Source organism: Octopus bimaculoides, chromosome 2 (assembly GCF_001194135.2).
Source record: "Octopus bimaculoides isolate UCB-OBI-ISO-001 chromosome 2, ASM119413v2, whole genome shotgun sequence".
In the NCBI taxonomy this organism is placed as follows: domain Eukaryota; kingdom Metazoa; phylum Mollusca; class Cephalopoda; order Octopoda; family Octopodidae; genus Octopus; species Octopus bimaculoides.
In genome coordinates this window covers 10,569,572-10,576,445 of record NC_068982.1, presented here as the reverse complement: position 1 = coordinate 10,576,445, position 6,874 = coordinate 10,569,572, and positions in this window count along the sequence as shown.

Here is a 6,874-nt window from a genome sequence, read left to right as displayed (position 1 = left end):
TATATATATATATATATATATAAACCTATACATATAAATATTTATAAATACACACACACACAAACAAATATATATATATATATAGATCTATATTTGTATGTATGTGTGTGCATGTGTGTGTGTATCATACATGATGAGATGTGGAAATTGGTCATGGAATTGATCGTTGTTGTCCTATACCCATATCAAACCTGATGAAATAAGTTCTAAAATCAAAATCATAAGAACATTGAGAGTCTTTTAAGACGTTTTCCCTTCGTGAAGATGATAGTAGTGCAATTTTAAGGAGATTTCCTTGCTATTTCAGGCATATCTAACGACCACGTAGAAGATATTTCTTCGGGCAGTGGTCATGAAATGTTATTGTTAGTAAATTGAAATAGAAACACCACCTGGTGAATAATTACAGTTTGGCATGAACAGTCAAAACTATTTTCAACCTAGCGCCATTGATTGGGAAACAACGTAAATAACATCGTTCTCGAGAGTAAAAAGGAAATACAAACTGACATTCAATCTATTCATATACAAGACAACACCTGGAAGGGTTTAAAACCACGGTGGATTCAAGAAAGTAATTGCATTTTCAGAAAGAGATATATACAAGGTGCGGTGAATAAATTGTCGTTTAATGACGCAGAAATAAAAATAACAGTGACTTCTTATTTTAACTGATATATTTGCCAAAATTACACAAAAATATCTTGAAGTACTAGAGAGTAAATTTATTCAATAAAATCGCCATCGGCTTCAACCACGGCCTCCAGACGACATCGGAACCTCCTGCAATGTTTCTGGACGGTCTCCTTGTGTAAGTTGGTGAATGTGGCCATAATCTTTGCCTTCAGTTCATCTTTGGTGTTAGAAGGAGTTTTGTTGGTCTCCCGCTCAACTGTGCTCCTGATATAATAATTAATGGGGATACAGTTTGGGGAGTTAGGTGACCAGATGTTAGGGGTAATGTGATCGCTGAAATTTTCTGACAGCCATGAATGAGTTCTCCTGCTTGTGTGGCACGGTGCGGAGTCCTCTTACCAGATATAGGGTCTTCCAGCAGCCACGCACTTCACCCACGGCAACACTACCTCCTCCTTGTTGAGTCTGAGGCCATGTGGGAAGATGAATGGAGGCATAACATCACCATCACTAGTGATCACTCCAAACATCATGATGTTCACTGCATGTTTAATTTTTATCACTTTCGGTACATGTCCTCAGATGGCACTGTCCTCAGATTGACACCCAAACACTCTGTAATGTTCGTATTGGAGGTTCGGGCGCAAATGCCAAGCAGTACAGCATGTCATGTCATTTCTAAATTTCTAGCAGAGTAAATTGTGTCATGGTGCCCAAATTGACCTGACTATACTGTGTAGATGACAAAATCAAAATCAAACTCTGCTAAACTGACCCAAGATCTGTTGGACGGGAATGGCATTAAAAAGCTTCCATAGCCAAGCCATTCACCAGATACAAACTCTATTGAACACCTCTAAAACATAATAGCCAGGGTATTTCATAAAAAGAACAAGAAAGCATCTTAAAGCCAGATATTTAAAGATTACTGTATGAAACTTGGCATGAAATTCCGTAAGAGAAAATTCATCATCATATCAGTAACATGCCTAATAAGGTCCTTGCATTGAAAAATGCAAAGGGCATGTCTACTAAATATTAAATATTCACATTATAACAATTAATATATGATTGGAATGTATAATTTCAGATTTCAATAGATTTTAATGATTATAAGGGTATCTATTTATTTCTGTCATGTATGTGTATATACACACACATGTGTACATAGACGTGTCTTTATACACACGCACTTATATACGCGTATACACTCACAATTTTATATATGTATAGATTCACATATTTATACAAAAATGTCCTTCCCACATACACAAAGACACACACACACACACACACACACACACATACACATACTTGCATGTATTCAGATATATGTGTCTTTTAATTTGTTCATATAATCCCAGCGCTACATTTCTTTTTCGTTGATATACTTTTGTCATAAAACTGTTTTTTTACTATAGTTTCCTATATAACATCCATTCATTATACACCACGATTAGTTTATATACTTACACACTTTTAAAACACTCGCGTCTTATATTCACCCAGCCATTCATAATCCTTGACGCGTATTCCCAAATATCCTGTGTATTTTGAGTATCCTGTGCATTTTGCGTATTTTCCCCCAACAATTTCTTTTTCGTGTTTTGTGCATCTCCTTTATCCAACTTCATATACAGTTCCTATGTAATATACCAAACGCGTCGGATATTTCTTGACCCATATTCCAAAATTTATAGTATAATTTAGAAAAAAAAGTATTTGCGTATTTTCCCTATAACAGTTTCTTTTTCATGTTTTGTGCATCTCCTTCATATCCAGCTTCATATATTCTTCCTTTGTAAGGTTATATATACCAACCCTGTCGGACATTTCTGTAATCACAGAAAATCGGATTCGTAAAACTTGGAGTAACAGTTAATGATATTTTCAGCTCCCAACAAATATAACAAAAAACTATATATATTTTCTATTGAGTACTTTCTATTATCCTTCTTGTTTACACAATTGTTTGTGTAAGACACATCACTTCACACGTATACATTCACATAAATGTCAAATCTAAATGTCAAGTGGGATCAATTATTCAAATGTTATATACAGCTACAACGACAAAGAAGCCTTTCTAGCAAAAACTTTCTAACATTATTTATGAGATTTTCTGTTATACGCTGATATGAAAGATGGTGTCTGAATTAGATAATAGAAAGCAAATTTTGTAAACCATTTTCAATATTTATGTTTGTTAATAATATCTATTATATCCTATAGTCTCCTTTGAATATGAGAAACGGTGTTAATTTCAGATTCATGCGTGTCCTTCATAAAGGTATCTGTCTATTTCCTTTTCGTCTGTGTTATTATTATTATTATTATTATTATTATTATTATTATTATTATTATTATTATTATTATTATTATCATTATTATTGTTGTTGATGTTGTTATTATTATTATCATTATCATTGTTATTGTCTTTACTTCTCAGAACGTTCGGTCTTGTTTATTCTGGTAGATTCCTTGACAGCGGACATCAGCCTGTTGCCAGAGGTCTCACTGGGTCTCTTTCCGCGCATTAAAAGCTTTGATACTTGGTTGTTAATTATCGTGGAAGAGATTCAACATTCAAATACCAGTCTCAAAATTCTAACTCTCCCCAGCAGAGCAGTATTTTGGGCTTGCTCTGCTCTCATGTCAATTCCGATTTCTTTGACATATTTCTCGAATTTGGTTTTTAGTTCCCAAAGTGCCGCTACAACTACTGGAATGACAGACACACCTCATAGTCTACGTTCTTGCAATTTCGTCTTTTAGTAGTCTGCACTTTTCAATCTTTTCTAGTTCTTTGTCACTTATACATGCATCTCCAGGTATTGCAATATCTATGATCGTTTTCTTTTCCCCTTTATCTACCACAAAAATATCTGGTCTCTATTAGGGGGTCACATTGGATTGTAAAATCCCACTGTATCTTAGGTTCCTTGTTCTCGGTGACTCCTTCTGCTTCATGTTTGTACCATTTCCGTGCTCTGTTCAGGCCGTACTTTTCATATAGCCACCAGTGGGCGTTCTTAGCCACGTTATCGTGCCGCCTTTTGCAGTGCTTTTGGGCCAGCTTCCTACACTCACTCGCAATATGTGAGATTGTTTTTTTCTTTTTTCTGCTGCCACACATCCTACAAAGGGGCTATTCGCTACTCTTATCTATTTGGAACTTAGTAATTAATCCTCAGAGCTTGTTACTGGAAGCTGCATATCAATGCCTCAGTGCATCCTTTCAGATCACTTTTCTTAGCCGTCTTCAAGTGTTGATCTTGTGTTTTCCTTCGATTTCTTTGAGCCATGCCCATGCAGCAGTTTCATTAACCTGTTGTTTACTCTTTCTTCTTCATCTTGTTTCTTAAATGGTTGTGGGTGCATTACATTTTCGGTAGGTATTATATTGATAATTCTAACATCGGCAAGCAAAGATTTACTCTGTTGTTTGATGTACCATCCCTGACTGTTCTTCTCGTTAACAACACAGATTTTGCATCCTATGAGACCTCTTCCTCCCCTATTTCTAGACACATACCCTCTGCCAGTATCAGTTTTGGGGTGAAGTCCCTTGTTAATTGTCATAATTTTTCTAGTCTTCCTTTCCATTTCCTCGAGCTCGTTCTTTGTCCACCTAACAACATCCGCGCTGTATCGCATTAAGGAAACCGCCCATGTGTTAACTGCACTGATTTTGTTTTTCCATTGAATCTACTTCCTATAATTAGCTTGGCACTTCTGAGATATTCTCTCCAAAAGCTTTCTTACGTTTCACTTTCCTTGATTTTGTCGTATTCTAAAATTCCCAGGTACATTTATCCATTAGTCTCAATATCCTTGATTTTCTCGCCGTTGGGTAGCTCTACACCATCAGACGACACTACTTTGCCTCATTGTATTATAAACATACCAAACTTTTTATTCCCAAATTCCATTTCGATGTCCTTACTGAATATCTGCACTGTTGAAACTAGGCCATTTATTTCACGTTCCGTCTTTCCAAGGAGCTTTAAATCATACATATATAACAGATGGTTTAATTTTCCTCCATTTTTCAAAGCGTACCCCCATGTCACTTTCCGTAGTATCTGTGTGAGTGCTATCATACAAATCACAAACTGCAACGACGATAGGCTATTTCCTTGAAATACGCATCTCTTGATGTTAACCGTTGCCAAACATTTTCCATATGAAGTTAACTCTGTATTGCAGTTTTTCATTGGTCTTCTAATAAAATTTCATATTATCAGACACCTGTATCAGCTCAAGACTTTCTAAAATCCAGGAATGGGGGACCATGTCATACGATTTCTTATAATCGATCCATGCCATGCCCAGATTAGTAAATCTTTTCTTGTAGTCGTTCAGTACCATTCTGTCTATCGGAAGTTGGTCTTTGATTCCTCGGCTTTTCCTTCTGCACCCTTTCTGTTTCACTAGCAGGTTGTCATTCATTTCTAGGAAGTTATACACATAATTAGATATTATTCCTGTCATCAGCTTCCACATCAGAGGCAGACAGGTGATATGCTGGTAATTATCCACTGCATTACTTTTGCTGGGATCCTTTTGGCAAATAATTTTTTTAACTGTGGTCAGTCACTTTGGGTTTTGCACACTGTTGTTGAACATTTTATCCATTTGTGTGTCTATTCTTCTGTGTAGTGCTGAGAAATATTTCAGCTAATATCCTTCTATCCCATCCAGTCCTGGGCATTTTCAGCTCGGGATCTTTGTTGTCTGTTCGGTTACCATTCCAATCGTTATTCCAATATTGCTTTGTTTCATTTCATATTTTTCCGACCTTAATTCCTTCAACCATTTAGCGTCTCTTGTTACGCTTTCTTCCATTATACCAGATGCTACTCTAAAGCCTTTTACTTTCTTCAGCGTCAGGTCTCTCACTGCTGCTAACCTTTCCATTCAGCGTTGACGAACCCTTTTCTCGTCTTCTTTGTAGAATCTGTTGATTTTACATTATTCGATTCTTTGGTCATATTTCTTGATCTCTATCGCTTTAGCCTGCAATGATTGGAACAGATACAAGACAAAAGATGAAAGATAAACGATCATCATCGTCGTCATCATCATCATCATCATCATCATCATTATCATCATAATCGTCATCATCATCATCGTTGTTGTTATTATTATCATTATTATTATTAGGTAGTATTATTGTTGCTATTATTATTATTATTATTATTATTCAGTAGTTTTATTTTTATAACGTGCTTTCACTTCACTACAGAGCGCAGCTCTGTGCGCCTTGGGTATGTGCTGTGGTTTGCTGTGGTGCTCTTATGTTTACTGTATTGAAAGTGTTTTGCGTAGAATGTGTGCAGTACCCAGTAGTGCAATTTTCTGTATGTTATATATATTTGTAAGTCCTGGTGTTTTTGTTATGTATTTGTCTGAATATTTTTTAAAAATTTTTTTATTATTATTATTATTATTATTATTATTATTATTATTATTATGAAATGAAAGGACATTATTAAGAATGCTAGACGGCTATCTAATAAAGTTCTATCACATTCAGAATTGTGATCGTGTTTGTAGTCATAAACTATTGATTAAATATATATATTTGATTTCTGATATCGGATTAGTATACTTGTTTTCAAGCACTGACGACTACTATCAGGGAAAAAAATAATGAAATAATATTATATGGCACAAAGTAAATGCCTATGAAAATATATAGTAAATTCTCAGAAAAGTAACCTTTCTACTTTATCTTCGCTGCATTGGGTCTTACTCCTGCGGTTCTGCTCACACTGTCCCTCCACATACAGACACATACGTGCATATTCATATCCAAACGTATTTATATGTGTAAGCCAGATAAATTATCTGTGCTGATGACGCCCTTCTAGATAGAAACATCACTAACAGCTATCTTCCAAAACAAGGAAAAAGTATTTGTTATAAAAGGATTGTTAATTCAGGAAATGTTTAAGCCTTCAGGTTATCTCTCCTCCTCCTTCCAACTCCGTTACAATCAGTCGCTGAGTATTTGTTTATTTTCTCTTCAGGTGAAAATATTTGCTAAAAAACAAAGATTTTTTTTTACTTGACATTTAGTATATATATTATTTTGTCTTTGAGTTATTTGTGTGCGTGTGTGTGTGTATGTGTGCGCGCGTGTGTGTGTATATGTGTGTTTGTGTGTGTGTATGTATTTGTCTATATACTTACATATATATGTATACACACACACACACACACACACACACAC